The following is a 17,249-nucleotide window of genomic DNA, read 5'->3' as shown; positions in this document are numbered from 1 at the left end:
GATCTCAACATGCGAAAACCCAATAAATATTAACATAAACAATAAAAAAAAGTTATCCCAAATATTAATAAAGACATCATAACTTGTTTTTGAGGGATTGTTATTTGGGATGTTTTTTAATCATAACCCATCATAAGAGGACCTGGTCCCAGAATTATGAAGCAGTCTTGGAAAAAAGTCAAAATTTTTACACTGTTATTGTCTTGTGATTAAAAAAATTGAAAAAATGAAATGCTAATAAAATAAGTCTCTATATTATATTGTGCTGATATTTACAAATTTTAAGCGTAATTTATGATGTATTATATTTTTATTAACGATTTTTTTAAGGTTTGATATTGGGTCCATCCACCCCTCAAACAATAAAAGTTCAATCCTTTATACTGTCGGACCAAAATAATTACCCAATCTACCTTATTCTATAATTATTTGATGTGATAGACATTCATTGGCAATGGGTTCCACACCACTTCCACATTTTAAAATCGTCTGTTTATTTCAACAAATATATGTGTCACAGGTGGTGAAAAGTCAAGTCTCAACCGGGACTCGAACCCAGGTTAGAGTCCCGGTTGAGACTTGACTGTTCACCACCTGTGACATTTGGCGGCCAACGTACAAAACCTACGGTCACTCCCTAGGAACATGTTTCACAACATTTCAGTCACTCGTTGAGTTCTACTCGTAAATTCGAGGACGAATTTCTACCAAGAGGGGGAGCATGTCACCAGGTTCACAGGTGTGTGACTGTCAGTCAATACATCGGGTCTCAATAGCTCAGTGGTTAGAGCGCTGGCACGATACGCCAGAGGCCCTGGGTTCGAGTCCCGTTTGAGACATGACTTTTCACCACCTGTGACATGTTAAATCATTTTTTTTTCCATTTAGGTGATCTTTTTAGTTTTTGTTTTTGTTTTGGGATATTTTTTTTGAGGGGGGGGGGGGGGGGGGGCTTTGAAATTTGGTCCTACTTCCTGAATTGAAAGATCACTAGTTCAAGTATAATAAAATGAAAAGATCAATACATGTATCACTATGTTTATCGAATTAGAGAGAGAGAGAGAGAGAGAGAGAGAGAGAGAGAGAGAGAGAGAGAGAGAGATGTGTTAAAGTCAAGGGAGTCCTATAAGGCTTTGATAAAACATAACGATGGCGTCAGTTCCATGCTTGTTTAATTGTGTGAGCCTTCACATAAATTGATGACATCATACACATGAATATAATAGGGGTCGTTTCAAAACATACAAATGATACATCTTCCCTCTTGAGAAATTGAGTCAAATTAGCTATAATATGATATTGAAACATGTGAAACCTTGCATTGACTATTCTTAGGCTAAGACATTAAATTCTGTTGTAGATTATGATTTGGGATGTTACAATGTTATGGAGCATAGTACATTAACAGTTTTGTTTTGTTTTCCCAACATAAACAAATTACAACACTGAAACTATAATATAACAATGCACTATAAATTGCCTGTGCAATGTAACCAACTAGCATTTAAAAAAAACCCCAAACCCCCCAAAAATCAAACCTAAGCAAACAGTACAGCTTATCAAAAATTTACCACAAATGACATAGATATTCATGTCCTTCCTCTCATACCCCATTTTCATGATACTGATCTTACCCACAAACAGCAAATTAAATCTCTTCAATTAAACTCTGTGGTTTCTTAACTGACCTACCAGACCTTGTGGTCCCTGACATATTTTGGGTTGGTACATGATTGGTACTAATAGACATATCATGACTAAGTGATGGAGTATTTCCATCATCACATGGATTATGACTAGAATGATAAACATAATTATTGTTATGACAATCATATTGTTCATATGGTGTAAACTGTTCATTTGATTGCAAAATATGTCTACGATTTGTGCGGTACATATGTCCATTTTCAGTTTTAACCAAGTATGACCTCGGAGCCACTTGGTCTAGCACCTTGCCACAGTTACCCCAATTACTGTCATTATGATTCCGAAGTCGGACAGTCTGTCCTGGACTCAACGGCGATAGTTCTTTCGTGTTTCTGTCATGATACTGTTTTTGTTTGAGTTTCTGTTGTATCTTTGCTCGTTCATAAGACTCGGTGAAATGGTTACCCCGGCAACTATCAGCCATTGGTAAGTTCGAACGCAGTTTACCTCCATTGTTTAGTATTTCGGCTGGTGATTGTCCATCGAGTATAGGAGTTGCACGGTAAATGAGTAGACTCATTTGGAAATCTGATCCATCATCCGCATATTTTTTCAATATGCCTTTTACAATACCTACGGTTTTCTCGACTAACCCATTCGATTTTGGGTATAATGGACTGGATGTATGATGCTGAAAATCATATGACTTTGCAAATTCACTGAATTCAGCTGATTTGAATTGTGGCCCGTTATCACTGAACACTATTTTAGGTATGCCTTGGCCTGAAAACACATATTTCATTGCATTAATGACTGATTGACTTAACACATTGTGCAAACGACACACCTCTGAATAATTGGAGTAGTAATCACATAACACAAGATAATTTTTTCCATTGAATACACACAAATCTGCTCCCACTTTTTCCCATGGATAATTGCATAGATCATGTGGTTTAAGTGGTTCAGACTGTTGTTTTGGACAGAATTTGATACATGTTGAACATGAATTCACCATTTCCTCGATTTGTGCATATATTCCCGGCCAATACATCACTTGTTTGGCTCGATTTCGACATTTTTCGATACCACGGTGACCTGTGTAAATTTTGGTAAGCATCTCCTTTCGCAATGTGACAGGAATGACAATGCGGTCTGTTTTCATGATGATTCCATCGCATAAACTCAACTCTGTCCGTATATTCCAGTATTCTGATATTTCCTAAGGGCATTCAGTGCGTGTTTCTGGAAATCCTGTTACAATTACTTCTGCTAGTAACTGCAATTTCGGGTCATTTTGAGTTTCCTCACGAATCATCTGTAACTTACGATGTGATATGGGTAGGCTCTTAATGACAGAGTCTACATACACTTTGAGATCCTCCACCTGTGCTGATTTGGTCAGTTTCGTGGACATATCCGTTCCTCTGGACAACGCATCAGCGGTATGCATACATTTTCCTGGCGTGTAGCCAATACGCAGATCGTATTTCTGTACCTCAGCAGCAGTCTTTGTAATCGTAGTGGACAGTCATTCAGAGACTTCTTAAAGATGCACACAAGGGGTTTATGATTGGTCTCCACTTCTACAACCTGTCCAAATATGTATTGGTGGAAATGTTCGCATGCAAATGATATGGCTAGCATTTCTTTTTCGATTTGAGCATATCTTGTTTCAGCGTCTAACATCACTCGCGAAGCATCCACTCGTTGTCATGCCTCTGTAAAAGCACTGCTCCAAGTCCAGAACTAGAGGCATCTGAAGAGATTTTAATCTCTTTCTTCGGATCAAAGACTTTAAGTATTGGTGTACTTGTTAATATGGCCTTTAGCTCCTCAAATGATTTTTGTTCAACTGCAGCCCACTGAAATTGTTTTTTTTCCTCTGTAACATTTCGCAAAACTTGTGTTTTCGACGACAAGTCTGGAACATATCTTGCCTGGTAATTCAACATGCCTAAAAAGCGTTGTACATCTTTCTTACTTTTCGGAGTCTCAAAGTTAGTTATGGCCTTGACCATGGCCTCGTCTGGCTTGATTCCTTCTGCAGATATAGTGTCACCGACGAATGTAAGTTCCTTAACTCCAAATACGCATTTTTCACGATTCAGTTTGAGATTGGATTTGCGCGATGCATCAAACACCTGCTGTAGTCGTTGGTTGTGTTCTTGTAGCGTTGAACCCCATACTATAATGTCATCCATCATTGTCGTGTATCCTGGTATGTGCTCATATATCATGTGAATCGTCCTGTGATATATCTCGGGAGCTGATGTGATACCGAATGGTAGACGTAGAAATCGATACCTTCCGAATGGCGTATTGAAACAGGTAAGTTTTGAGGAGTTCTGATCCAGTTTCATTTGCCAGAATCCAGTACGAGCATCAAGTTTACTGAAATAATGAGCAGCCTTGAACTTTGCATGAATCTCATCTCTCGTTGGAAGCTGGTAATGTTCTCTCTGTATCGCTTTGTTCAACTGAATTGGATCCAGACACACACGGATCTTTCCGTCTTTTTTCGGCACTATTACAATCGGACTCACCCAATCGGTATGCTCGGTTTCTTTACATATGACGCCCATATTCTCCATGCGTTTAAGTTCATCTTGGAGTTTTTCATGTAAAGCGAAAGGTATATTACGACATGGACTCACTACTGGTGTAACGGCTGAATCTATGGATATTCTATGTTCCCCCGGTAGACATCCTAATCAATCGAACAAGTCATTATTTTGATCCACAATCTGTGCAGTGGTGTCTTTAATCTTTGTACAGTTTTCTATTGTATATGTGCGTTTTACTAGTCCTAACTTGTCGCAAGCTTTTACGCCCAAGATTGCTGTCAATGCGTCCTGAACTATCACAAAGTACACCTTAGCTGCTTTGCCCAGATGGGTCACTTCCAGAACACATGCACCTAGGACTGGAATACTAGGCTTGCTGTATGACATGAGCTGTATATTCGTCTGGTGGAGTTTTGGCTTCCATCGTAGACTGTAATACTGTTTCTCCAGTAAGATGTTGACTTGGCTACCTGTATCCAATTTGTAATTAATTCCTTTGCCATTGGTGCATAGAGTTACACGCCAATCCTCTGGTTTATCCGAATGAACTGTCTCCAGAGCATCAATGAAGAACGCTTGTTCATCCTGAATATCATGAATATGTTTCTTTTTCGGCATTTTCTTTTTCATGCTATTTTGTTTGCCTTTTGATTTGCAGACTTTTGCAAAGTGATTTGCACCATAACACTTAATGCAGATTTGACCCATGGCGGGACAAGTTTTATGCGAGTCATCATATCCACAACGCCCACACAACTGTGCACAACTTTTACCTTTTTTAGGTACCCATACTTTTTTGTCTTTGGATTTGGTACCGACCGCATGTACTTCTGATGAAGGGACGATACTTTTTATTTGTTCCTTTGTAGACTCTGCTGCTCTACAGGTTGCAAGTGCTTTGTCTAATGTCGACTGTACGTAGAAGCCTCTCTTTAAGTGCGTTGTCTGGTACCCCACAAATAATTCTGTCACGAATGAGCGAATCTACTAAGTCCCCAAACTCACAATTCTTTGCCATAGTTCGTAATTCATTCACATATTGATCTATGGTCACATCGGACCTCTGCACCCTCGTGAAGAATTTATGTCTCTCATACGTGGTATTGCGTTTTGGTGTGCAATATGCTTCAAATTTCTCGAGTATTTTTTTTAATTTATACTCATCACTATCATCAAATACAAAGGTGTTATAAACTTGAACTGCCTCTTCTCCTACTACGTGTAAGAAAATGCATGCTTTTTGCTTGTCACCTTTTTCGGACGCACCTGTAGCAGTCATATAAACATCAAACCTTTGTTTACACTTCTTCCAATTTTCTGCCACGTTCCCCGTGAGCGAAAGTACTCCTGGTGGTTCCAGTTTATCCATTGCACACTTCTGACACTTCTGACACCATGTGATAAAGTCACGGGAGTCCTATACAGCTTTGATAAAACATAACGATGGCGTCGGTTCCATGCTTGTTTAATTGTGTGTGCCTTCACATAAATTGATGACATCATTCACATGAATATAATAGGGGTCGTTTCAAAACATACAAATGATACAAGAGAGAGAGAGAGAGATATTGCCAATCTGTAGTAAACAATATGTAAAATTACACACCAAAAGAGCCCGGCTTTAAGTACTTCAGTACTTTGAGTTTCGTAGTTTTGCCCCTGTAATTATTCATTCGTGTATCTAATGGGTACTCTGTCTGTCTTAATGTGTAGCACTGGCAAATAATGAGGTGTGGGAAGTATGTAAGCTTGCTTACTTTTTCTTTTATTTATAGTGAGATATATAAGATTTTTTAAAAATAGTTAAATACACTTCAGCCTACATGTATATTCAAATTTCCATTTTCCCATGATTTCTCGGGTTTTAATTTATGGCATTGATTTAAAAAAACCCTGAAATGTGTTAAAACAACCCTTCAGTTCAATAAAATATTGTTTGGCTCGCGAATATATCGGTTTTTTCCCCATAATATACTTGTGACAATGTAAAAGTAACGCTAAACTACAGATTCTGGAGAGTTTTAAAAGTAGAAAAATGTCCAACTTTAAGACAATATATTTGCAAAATTTTTGAGAGTCCAAAGACAGATTTTTGATATATTGTAAAGATAAATGCCCTTTTATAACTAGAAACAGATTTAGTGAATTCAAAGTGCCATTTTCTGACTTTTAAGCATTTAAAAAATGTATATTTTTATAATTTTACAAAAGGTTGGAAACATGCCAAATTCGTGACCTATCTGCACTTAACAGAAAGAATATTTGGGAATTTTCACAAAATGATTTACACAAGTGTATCTTGTTAGTGTTAACTCTAAATGACTTTTTGAATTTATATTTAAACTAAACTCAGAATTCTTAACAATAATTTGGTGAATTATGCAAAATTTTATTCTTAAAAGGGTCCAAATGCTATTTTTAGTAACAGTGCTGCAGAACCAAGTTTAGACTGACCACATCAAAAAAAAAATTGTGGCAAATTATTTCATATAGATGCACACTGTTACACACAAAATATGAAGTTGATCAGAGAACCTTGCTCCCACCACCTTTTGCATGGTTTTCTCGTAGACATTCTCTTAATAAAATGCTTCTAAGAAGTGTTTTTGCTTTTGAGCATGTTTTGCCCTTTAATGCATGGAATCTGTAAACGGAACACACAAAAAGTTTTGATCTGGTTTCAGCTAGATAACAACAATTGTTACAAAAACGCTGAACCTCGATTGTACACCGTTATTCCGAATTCCTTATATTTTAGTGTAGGATTAAACTATTAATTGTCCTTTATTGCATCTAAAGTGGACTACTGTTTAAGGAACCAGTATAAAGTATATCATAAGTGCACTACTGTGTTGGAAATCTGTTTGCATGTGGCATTTTATAGCGATTTGGCCTCAACGAGAAAAACAGCCTGCAAGTCCGGGATTGTACATACTACAGACGCCTGTAAGACGGTGAAAAAACACACTTTACAACATGATATGAAATATTGCTAAAAGATGTTGCATTAATTTTATCCTACTGTCAGCTGACGTGGTTGTTAAACTATGTTCGTGTTACAGTTGTATAATATCCACAAATAGACTCAACCAATATCAAACACATCTTAGAGACTCAGAAGCTTCAACAGTTTGAGTTATGATGACTCTCCGCTCATGCAGGTTCAAACTTTTTTATTTTTTTTAGTTGGAATGATAAAAATAATTGATAAAAATTAGTGCCTCCTTTACATTTGGGAAGTTAAAAGGCTTTTGAGAACAAGTCAACTGTCACATCATCCAATATTTAAAATTTGAGGTTGTATTCAACATACAACATGCGTCCTTTGAATATTAATGTGTTCACATAATTAACATGATTTGTAATTGACTGAAAAAGGGCATATTAATCTGACTTTAATAAGATTGGAAAATATTGTAATGATGCGCTTGGCCATTGGATAATAGTATTAGTTGAAGGTAAGACACTTAATAAAAAGCTTCTAATAAGTGTTTTTGCTTTTAAACATGTTTTGCTCTTTAATGCATGGAATCTGTAAACGGAACACACAAAAAGTTTTGATCTGGTTTCAGCTAGATAACAACAATTGTTACAAAAACGCTGAACCTCGTTTGTACACCGTTATTCCGAATTCCTTATATTTTAGTGTAGGATTAAACTATTAATTGTCCTTTATTGCATCTAAAGTGGACTATTGTTTAAGGAACCAGTATAAAGTATATCATAAGTGCACTACTGTGTTGGAAATCTGTTTGCATGTGGCATTTTATAGCGATTTGGCCTCAACGAGAAAAACAGCCTGCAAGTCCGGGATTGTACATACTACAGACGCCTGCAAGACGGTGAAAAAACACACTTTACAACATGATATGAAATATTGCTAAAACATGTTGCATTAATGTTATCCTACTGTCAGCTGACGTGTTTGTCAAACTATGTTCGTGGTTTAATTGTATAATATCCACAAATAGACTCAACCAGTATCAAAACATCTTAGAGACTCAGAAGCTTCAACAGTTTGAGTTATGATGACTCTCCGCTCATGCAGGTTCAAACTTTTTTATTTTTTTAGTTTGAAGGATAAATATGATTGATAAAAATTAGTGCCTCCTTTACAGTTGGAAAGTGAAAAGCTTTTTAGAACAAGTCAACTGTCACATCATCAGATATTTAAAATTTGAGGTTTTATTCAACATACAACATGCATCCGTTGAATATTAATGTGTTCACATAATTAACATGATTTGTAAGTGACTTAAAAAGGGCACATTAATTTGACTTTAATAAGATTGGAAAATATTGTAGGGATGCGCTTGGCCATTGGATAACAGTATTAGTTGAAGGTAAGACACTCCATAAAAAGCTTCTAATAAGTGTTTTTGCTTTTGAGCATGTTTTGCCCTTTTATGCATGGAATCTGTGAACAGAACACACAAAAAGTTTTGATCTGGTTTCAGCTAGATAACAGCAATTGTTAAAAAAACACAGAACCTTAATTGTACACCGTTATTCCGAATTCCTTATATTTTTGTGTAGGATTAAACTATTAATTGTCCTTTATTGCATCTAAAGTGGGCTATTGTTTATGGAACCAGTATAAAGTATACCATAAAATCCTATACTTTAGTGTAAGATTAAACTAATAATTGACCTGTATTGCATCAAATGTGGGCTATTATTGTATGGAACCAATATAAAGTATACCATAGGATCGCTACTGTGTTTGAAATTTGTTTGCATGTGGCATTCTATAGCGATTTGGTCTTAACGAGAAAAACAGCCTGCAAGTCCGGGATTGTACATACTACAGACGCCTGCACGACGGTGAAAAACACACTTTACAAAATGATATGAAATAATGCTAAAACATGTTGCATTTAGTTTATCCTACTGTCAGCAGAGGTGGTTGTTAAACTATGTTCGTAGTTCAATTGTATAATATCTACAAAAAGACTCAACCAGTATCAAAACATCTTAGAGACTCTGAAGCTTCAACAGTTTGAGTTATGATGACTCTCCGGTCACGCAGATTCAATCTGTTTTATTTTTTTAGTTGGAATGATAAAAATGATTGATAAAAATTAGTGCCTCCTTTACAGTTGGGAAGATGAAGGCTTATGAGAACAAGTCAACTGTCACATCATCAAATATTTAAAATTTGAGGTTGTATTCAACATACAACATGCGTCCTTTGAATATTAATGTGTTCACATAATTAACATGATTTGTAAGTGACTTAAAAAGGGCACATTAAATTGACTTTACTAAGGTTGGAAAATATTGTAAGGAAGCGCTTAAACATTGGATAACAGTATTAGTTGAAGGTAAGACACTTATTGAAATGCATCTTATAAGTGTTTTTGCTTTTAAGCATGTTTTGCCCTTTAATGCATGGAATCTGTAAACGATACACACAAAAAGTTTTGATTTGGTTTCAGCTAGATCACAACAATTGTTTCAAAAATGCTGAACCTTGATCGACACCGTTTAACCGAATTCTTTATATTTTAGTGTAGGATTAAACTATTAATTGTCTTTTATTGCACCAAATGTTGGCTATTGTTTATGGAACCAATATAAAGTACACCATAAGAGCGCTACTGTGTTTGAAATTTGTTTGCATGTGGCATTTTATAGCGATTTGGCCTCAACGAGAAAAACAGCCTGCAAGTCCGGGATTGTACATACTACAAACGCCTGCATGAAGGTGAATAAACACTCTTTAAATCATGGTATTAAATATTGTTACAGCATGTTGCATTATTTGTATCCTACTGTCAGCTGACTTGTTTGTTAAACTATGTTCATAAGTCGTGGTTCAGATGTATAATATCCACAAATAGACTCAACCAGTATCAAAAACATCTCTGATCTGGTTTCAGCTAGATAACAACAATTGTTACAAAAACGCCGAACCTCGACTGTACACAATTATTCCGAATTCCTTATAGTTAAGAGTGGGATTAAACTATTAATTGTCCTTTATTTCATCAAATGTGGGCTATTGTTTATGGAACCAATATACAACATACCATAGGAGCGCTACTTTGTTTGAAATTTGATTGCATGTGGCATTTTATAGCGATTTAGCCTCAACGAGAAAAACAGCCTGCAAGTCCGGGATTGTACATACTACAGACGCCTGCAAGACGGGGAATAAACACACTTTTCAACATAATATGAAATATTGTGAAAAACATGTTGCATTAAATTTATCCTACTGTCAGCTGAGTTGTTCGTTAAACTATGTTAATAAGTCGTGGTTCAATTGTATAATATCCACAAATAGACTCAACTAGTATCAAAGACATCTCTGATCTGGTTTCAGCTAGATAACAACATGTGTTCACATAATTAACATGATTTGTAAGTGACTTAAAAAGTTCTCATTAATTTGAATTTACTAAGATTGGAAAATATTGTAAGGAAGCGCTTAAACATTGGATAACAGTATTAGTTGAAGGTAAGACACTTATTGAAATGCGTCTAATAAGTGTTTTTGCTTTTGAGCATGTTTTGCCCTTTAATGCATGGAATCTGTAAACGGAACACACAAAAAGTTTTGATCTGGTTTCAGCTAGATAACAACAATTGTTACAAAAATGCTGAACCTCGATTGTACACCGTTTATCCAAATTCTTTATATTTTTGTGTAGGATACAACTAATAATTGTCCTGTATTGCATCAAATGTGGGCTATTGTTTATGGAACCAATATAAAGTATACCATAGGAGCGCTACTGTGTTTGAAATCTGTTTGCATGTGGCATTTTATAGCGATTTGGTCTCAACGAGAAAAACAGCCTGCAAGTCCGGGATTGTAATACTACAGACGCCTGCAAGACGGTGAATAAACACACTTTACAAGATGATATGAAATATTGCTAAAACATGTTGCATTAATGTTATCCTACTGTCAGCTGACGTGTTTGTTAAACTATGTTCGTGGTTTAATTGTATAATATCCACAAATAGACTCAACTAGTATCAAAACATCTTAGAGACTCGTAAGCTTCAACAGTTTGAGTTATGATGACTCTCCGCTCACGCAGATTCAAACTTTTTTATTTTTTTTAGTTGGAATGATAAAAATGATTGATAAAAATTAGTGCCTCCTTTCCAGCTGGGAAGTTAAAAGGCTTTTGAGAACAAGTCAACTGTCACATCATCAAATATTTAAAATTTGAGGTTGTATTCAACATACAATATGCGTCCTGTGAATATTAATGTGTTCACATAATTAACATGATTTGTAAGTGACTTAAAAAGGGCACATTAATTTGACTTTACTAAGGTTGGAAAATATTGTAAGGAAGCGCTTAAACATTGGATAACAGTATTAGTTGAAGGTAAGACACTTATTGAAATGCTTCTAATAATTGTTTTTGCTTTTGAGCATGTTTGACCTTTAATGCATGAAATCTGTAAACGGAACACATAAAAAGTTTTGATCTGGTTTCAGCTAGATAACAACAATTGTTACAAAAACGCTAAAACCTCGATTGTACACTGTTATTCCAATTTCTTGATGTTTTAGAGTAGAATCTAATAATTGTCCTGTATTGTATCAAATGTGGGATATTGTTTATGGAACCAATATAAAGTACACCATAAGAACGCTACTGTGTTGAAAATTTGTTCGCATGTGGCATTTTATAGCGATTTGGCCTCAACGAGAAAAACAGCCTGCAAGTCCGGGATTGTACATACTACTGATGCCTGCAAGATGTTGACTTACACTCTTTACAACATGATATGAAATATTGTTAAAAACATGTTGCATTAATTTTATCCTACTGTCAGCTGACTTGTTTGTTATACTATGTTCACAAGTCGTGGTTCAATTGTAAAATATCCACAAATAAACTCAACCAGTATCAAAAACATCTCTGATCTGGTTTCAGCTAGATAACAACAATTGTTACAAAAACGCTGAACCTCGATTGTACATCGTTATTCCAAATTCCTTATATTTTTGTGAAGGATTAAACTAATAAATGTCCTGTATTGCATTAAATGTGGGCTATTGTTTATGGAAACAATATACAGTATACCATAAGAGCGCTACTGTGTTGGAAATCTGTTTGCATGTGGCATATCAAAGCGATTTGGTCTTAACGAGAAAAGCAGCCTGCAAGTCCGGGATTGTACATACTACAGACGCCTGCAAGACGATGAAAAAACACACTTTACAACATGATATGAAATATTGCGAAAAACATGTTTCATTAATTTTATCCTACTGTCGGCTGACTTGTTTGTTAAACTATGTTCGTGGTTTAATTGTATAATATCCACAAATAGACTCAACCAGTATCAAAAACATCTCTGATCTGGTTTCAGCTAGATAACAACAATTGTTACAAAAACGCTGAACCTCGATTGTACATCGTTATTCCAAATTCCTTATATTTTTGTGAAGGATTAAACTAATAAATGTCCTGTATTGCATTAAATGTGGGCTATTGTTTATGGAACCAATATACAGTATACCATAAGAGCGCAACTGTGTTGGAAATCTGTTTGCATGTGGCATATCAAAGCAATTTGGTCTTAACGAGAAAAGCAGCCTGAAAGTCCGGGATTGTACATACTACAGACGCCTGCAAGACGATGAAAAAACACACTTTACAACATGATATGAAATATTGCGAAAAACATGTTTCATTAATTTTATCCTACTGTCGGCTGACTTGTTTGTTAAACTATGTTCGTGGTTTAATTGTATAATATCCACAAATAGACTCAACCAGTATCAAAAACATCTCTGATCTGGTTTCAGCTAGATAACAACAATTGTTACAAAAACGCTGAACCTCGATTGTACATCGTTATTCCAAATTCCTTATATTTTTGTGAAGGATTAAACTAATAAATGTCCTGTATTGCATTAAATGTGGGCTATTGTTTATGGAACCAATATACAGTATACCATAAGAGCGCAACTGTGTTGGAAATCTGTTTGCATGTGGCATATCAAAGCAATTTGGTCTTAACGAGAAAAGCAGCCTGAAAGTCCGGGATTGTACATACTACAGACGCCTGCAAGACGATGAAAAAACACACTTTACAACATGATATGAAATATTGCGAAAAACATGTTTCATTAATTTTATCCTACTGTCAGCTGACGTGGTTGTTAAACTATCTTCGTGGTTCAGTTGTTTAATATCCACAAATAGACTCAACCAGTATCAAAAACATCTTAGAGACTCGGAAGCTTAAACAATTTGAGTTAAGATGATTCTCCACTCATGCAGGTTCAAACTTTTTTTATTTTTTTAGTTGGAATGATAAAAATGATTGATAAAAATTATTGCCTCCTTTACAGTTGGGAAGTTAAAAGGCTTTTTAGAACAAGTCAACTGTCACATCATCAAATATTTGAAATTTGAGGTTTCATTCAACATACAACATGCGTCCTTTGAATATTAATGTGTTCACATAATTAACACGATTTGTAAGTGACTTAAAAAGGGCATATTAATTTGACTTTAATAAGATTGGAAAATATTGTAATAATGCGCTTGGCCATTGGACAACAGTATTAGTTGAAGGTAAGACACTTAATAAAAAGCTTCTCATAAGTGTTTTTGCTTTTGAACATATTTTGCTCTTTAATGCATGGAATCTGTAAACGGAACACCTAAAAAGTTTTGATCTGGTTTCAGCTAGATAACAACAATTGTAACAAAAACGCTGAACCTCGTTTGTACACCGTTATTCAAATTTCTTAATGTTTTAGAGTAGAATTTAATAATTGTCCTGTATTGCATCAAATGTGGGATATTGTTTATGGAACCAATATAAAGTACACCATAAGAGCGCTACTGTGTTTAAAATTTGTTTGCATGTGGCATTTAATAGCGATTTGGCCTCAACGAGAAAAACAGCCTGCAAGTCCGGAATTGTACATACTACAGACGCCTGCAAGACGGTGAAAAAACACACTTTACAACATGATATGAAATATTGCTAAAACATGTTGCATTAATTTTATCCTACTGTCAGCTGACGTGGTTGTTAAACTATGTTCGTAGTTCAATTGTATAATATCCACAAATAGACTCAACCAGTATCAAAAACATCTTAGAGACTCGGAAGCTTCAACAGTTTGAGTTATGATGACTCTCCGCTCATGCAGGTTCAAACTTTTTTATTTTTTTAGTTGGAATGATAAAAATGATTGATAAAAATTATTGCCTCCTTTACAGTTGGGAAGTTAAAAGGCTTTTGAGAACAAGTCAACTGTCACATCATCAAATATTTAAAATTTAAGGTTTTATTCAACATACAACATGCGTCCGTTGAATATTAATGTGTTCACATAATTAACATGATTTGTAAGTGACTTAAAAGGGCATATTAATTTGACTTTAATAAGATTGGAAAATATTGTAAGGATGCGCTTGGCCATTGGATAACAGTATCAGTTGAAGGTAAGACACTCCATAAAAAGCTTCTAATAAGTGTTTTTGCTTTTGAACATGTTTTAATCTTTAATGCATGGAATCTGTAAACGGAACACACAAAAAGTTTTGATCTGGTTTCAGCTAGATAACAACAATTGTTACAAAAACGCTGAACCTCGATTGTACACCGTTATTCCGAATTCCTTATATTTTAGTGTAGGATTAAACTATTAATTGTCCTTTATTGCATCTAAAGCGGGCTATTGTTTATGGAACCAGTATAAAGTATACCATAAAATCCTATATTTTAGTGTAGGATTAAACTAATAATTGACCTGTATTGCATCAAATGTGGGCTATTGTTTATGGAACCAATATAAAGTATACTATAAGAGTGCTACTGTGTTGAACATTTTTTGCATGTGGCATTCTATAGCGATTTGGCCTCAACGAGAAAAACAGCCTGCAAGTCCGGGATTGTGCATACTCCTGACGCCTGCAAGACGTGAATAAACACACTTTACAACATGATATGAAGTATTGTTAAAACATGTTGCATTTAGTTTATCCTACTGTCAGCAGAGGTGGTTGTTAAACTATGTTCGTAGTTCAATTGTATAATATCCACAAATAGACTCAACCAGTATTAAAACATCTTAGAGACTCGGAAGCTTCAACAGTTTGAGTTATGATGACTCTCCGCTCATGCAGGTGCAAAGTTTTATTTTTTTAGTTTGAAAGATAAATATGATTGATAAAAATTAGTGCCTCCTTTACAGTTGGAAAGTTATAGGCTTTTTAGAACAAGTCAACTGTCACATCATCAAATATTTAAAATTTGAGGTTTTATTCAACATACAACATGCTGCGTCCGTTGAATATTAATGTGTTCACATAATTAACATGATTTGTAAGTGACTTAAAATGGGCACAATAATTCGACTTTAATAAGGTTGGAAAATATTGTAAGGATGCGCTTGGCCATTGGAAAACAGTATTAGTTGAAGGTAAGACACTTAATAAAAAGCTTCTAATAAGTGTTTTTGCTTTTGAGCATGTTTTGCCCTTTTATGCATGGAATCTAGGATTAAACTAATAATTGACCTGTATTGCATCAAATGTGGGGTATTGTTTATGGAACCAATATAAAGTATACCATAGGATCGCTACTGTGTTTGAAATTTGTTCGCATGTGGCATTCTATAACGATTTGGCCTCAACGAGAAAAACAGCCTGCAAGTCCGGGATTGTACATACTACAGACGCCTGCAAGACGGGGAATAAACACACTTTTCAACATAATATGAAATATTGTGAAAAACATGTTGCATTAAATTTATCCTACTGTCAGCTGACTTGTTTGTTAAACTATGTTGATAAGTCGTGGTTCAATGGTATACTATCCACAAATAGACTCAACCTGTATCAGAAACATCTCTGATCTGGTTTCAACAAGATAACAACAATCGTTAAAAATCGCTGAAACTCGATTGTACAGCGTTATTTTGAATTACTTATATTTTTTTGAAGGATTAAACTAATAATTGTCCTGTATTGCATCAAACGTGGGCTAGTTTTTATTGAACCAATATAAAGTATACCATAAGAGCGCTACTGTGTTGGAAATTTGTTTGCATGTGGCATTTTATAGCGATTTTGCCTCAACGAGAAAAACAGCCTGCAAGTCCGGGATTGTACATACTACAAACGCCTGCATGAAGGTGAATAAACACTCTTTAAAATATGGTATTAAATATTGTGAAAAACATGTTGCATCCTTCTGTCAGCTGACTTGTTTGTTAAACTAGGTTCATAAGTCGTGGTTCAGTTGTATAATATCCACAAATAGACTCAACCAGTATCAAAAACATCTCTGATCTGGTTTCAGCTAGATAACAACAATTGTTAAAAAAACGCCGAACCTCGATTGTACACCATTATTCCGAATTCCTTATAGTTAAGTGTAGGATTAAACTATTAATTGTCTTTTATTGCACCAAATGTGGGCTATTGCTTATTGAACCAATATAAAGTATATAATAGGAGCGCTACTGTGTTTGAAATTTGTTTGCATGTGGCATTTTATAGCGATTTGGCTTCAACGAGAAAAACAGCCTGCAAGTCCGGGATTGTACATACTACAGACGCCTGCAAGACGGGGAATAACACACTTTTCAACATAATATGAAATATTGTGAAAAACATGTTGCATTAAATTTATCCTACTGTCAGCTGACTTGTTTGTTAAACTATGTTAATAAGTCGTGGTTCAATGGTATAATATCCACAAATAGACTCAACTAGTATCAAAGACATCTCTGATCTGGTTTCAGCTAGAAAACAACATGTGTTCACATAATTAACATGATTTGTAAGTGACATAAAAAGGGCACATGCATTTGACTTTACTAACATTGGAAAATGCTGTAAGGATGCGCTTGGCCACTGCATAACAGTATTGGTTGAAGGTAGGACACTTAATGAAATGCGTCTTATAAGTGTTTTTGCTTTTTAGCATGTTTTGCCCTTTAATGCATGGAATCTGTAAACGGAACACCTAAAAAGATTTGATTAGGTTTTAGCTAGATAACAACAATTGTTACAAAAATGCTGAACCTCGATT

At 35.2% G+C, this 17,249-nt stretch overlaps 1 non-coding gene across 1 annotated transcript; it reads left to right on the top strand.

Annotated features, from left to right (window-relative positions):
* Positions 1-766: 766 nt before the first annotated feature.
* Positions 767-839, top strand: Trnai-gau (transfer RNA isoleucine (anticodon GAU)). Its single transcript has one exon. It is a non-coding gene; the product is annotated as a tRNA-Ile (tRNA).
* The last annotated feature ends 16,410 nt before the right edge of the window (positions 840-17,249 follow it).

Source organism: Crassostrea angulata, chromosome 9 (genome assembly GCF_025612915.1).
Source record: "Crassostrea angulata isolate pt1a10 chromosome 9, ASM2561291v2, whole genome shotgun sequence".
Taxonomy (NCBI): Eukaryota; Metazoa; Mollusca; class Bivalvia; order Ostreida; family Ostreidae; genus Magallana; species Magallana angulata.
The sequence above is the reverse complement of the archived record's forward strand: the minus strand, read 5'-3'. Positions and strand labels throughout refer to the sequence as shown.